Source organism: Eucalyptus grandis, chromosome 11 (genome assembly GCF_016545825.1).
Source record: "Eucalyptus grandis isolate ANBG69807.140 chromosome 11, ASM1654582v1, whole genome shotgun sequence".
Classification (NCBI taxonomy): Eukaryota; Viridiplantae; Streptophyta; class Magnoliopsida; order Myrtales; family Myrtaceae; genus Eucalyptus; species Eucalyptus grandis.
Window position 1 is genome coordinate 25,607,278 of NC_052622.1, and position 2,102 is coordinate 25,609,379.

Genomic DNA, 2,102 nt, shown 5'->3' on the forward strand with positions numbered 1-2,102 from the left:
CGATCAATTATCCCACTTGATCCGACGATACACTCGGGTAAATTTTTAGCCCGCAGAGGTTAATTTACGGAGACATGTTTGCCATTTTACCCTTCTCAGATTAGTACACCTAAAGAAGAACGCTTCTTCTTTTTCGCCACTTGAGACTCGAACATGGGAGCCCATTCTTTCTATGGTACTAGCTTGGTTTTTTTTTTCCTGATTTAAGATTTGTTGTTGTTTTGCATTAGGGCTATGATTTGAAATGTGTAGTCCGTGTAATTAGTAATGCACCTTCCAAAATCAAGGCACCTAAAGAATGGTTGAGACTAAGGGTGTCAGTTGTTGAACTGAAAATCAAATCGAACCGAACCGAACCGAAAAATTCGGATTTTTCGATTTGATTCAGTTTCAGTTCTGTTCTTATTAGAAATTAATAATTTTTCATTAGTTCAGTTTTTATCGGTTAATTGAACCGAACTAAACCACGAACCGATAAAATAAAAAATTTTATTCGGAGGCTCCCCGCGCTCCCCCTCCGCCACCGGCGTCCGACCAAAGCCAAAACCCTAGCCTTGCAGCGCCTCCGGAGGGCCTCCCAGTGGCCGCCGCCGCGCCGAGCTTGGAAGCCTCTCCCTGTCCGTTCTCTTACCTGCAGCTCTGGAGCCGGAGGCTCCGGAGACCCCGTCTCGCGCCCTCCCCGGAGGCGAGGATCGACGAAGGACCCGCGGGGAGCGGTTCTAGGGGAAGCTGCGACGCTTCGTGCTCGGCGAGGACGGCGTCGTCGAGCGGTGGAGTGGAGGGAGAAGGAGGGTGTGTCGGTCGGGGTGACAGGGGAAACGGGGGGAGCGCCGGCGATGCAGCTGTGACGCGTCTTATGGAGAGAACGATTTGGAGATCGAAGACAGAGACAGGTGAATAAATTTCGAATTTTGATGCTTAATTCTCCTTTCAAATTGCAAACTTGCGAAGATGCTCTGACTCACTACAGCACCCGGCAGTAGACTAAAATCCCTGGGGGAAGGCAAAGGGTTGGTGTTGATCATTTTACCGAAGCAACACAGGGCATCACCGACACTCGCAAACCCACCACCAGCTCTGCGATTTCTCCTCACGTAACTCAAGACCTGGTTCGGGTCGTCTAAATTAGGGTTAGGGGTCGAAGAAAACCTCCGACGACGGCAAACCGAGAAAGGATGAGAGAGAAAGAGAATGGAAAGGGATGAGGACTTGCAGGAGATCGCAGCTGGACCCCGAAGAAGAAGGAAGAAGGAATAAGCAGGACAGAGACTCGCGCGCTTCATCAGCTTGATGCTGATGAATGTGAAAACTGCAGAGCTTTTTGCTTTAGGGTCTCTCTCTCCCCCTACCAAGGCAGACTGTAATGGCACTCTTGACAGGTCTTCGAGATTTCAGTCAGAGTCGAATTCGGAAGTCATACTCTGAAAACCGAACCGAACCGAAAATTTGGGTTCGGTTCCGTTCAGTTCGGAAGATTCTTCTAACAATTCGGTTTAGTTCAGTTTTTGAAAAAAATCGAACCGAACCGAATTGTTGATACCCTAGTTGAGACGACCCCTGAAAGCCTTATAATTTGTAAGAGTGTGATGTGCACCTCCTCATGAACACTAATTGAGCGACCATGGCTGCAAGCTCGAGACTCTAGTGGGTATGGCTGCCAGCTTTGAGGCGAGCTCATGCCGACCCACCTTGACATGGTCATCGCGAGCTTAGAGCTTGAGCTCAACTCTCATCTATAGCAGATGCAATGGACCCCCTCTCTCTCCCATACACACAATTCTCTTTTTATTTTACTCAACACGACATCTATTTTGCGCAATAATAATGTTACGACAATTTTAGCACGAGCATGCATATCAACATCCATGTTAGCAATTCAAATATCTATGTCAGCAAAAATCAACTAGCAATTAAAGCAAAAAGATTGATAGAACGACAGTGACATTTTCTAAAAAATATAGTGACTCCTTTGTGAAAAAAAAAAAAATACAGAGGGACAATTTCGATTTTCACATAAAAGTAGAGAAATCGAGGGTGACAATTTTTCTTCACGGAAAAAGAAAAAGAAGAAAACAACAACGGATCTTTTAAATTTCAATTAT

The 2,102-nt window shown here is 46.1% G+C and overlaps 1 long non-coding RNA gene across 1 annotated transcript; it reads left to right on the top strand.

The window, feature by feature from the left end:
• Positions 1–529: 529 nt before the first annotated feature.
• On the top strand, positions 530–1,770 carry LOC120289314. Its single transcript, XR_005547239.1, has 2 exons — positions 530–893; positions 981–1,770. It is a non-coding gene; the product is annotated as an uncharacterized LOC120289314 (long non-coding RNA).
• The last annotated feature ends 332 nt before the right edge of the window (positions 1,771–2,102 follow it).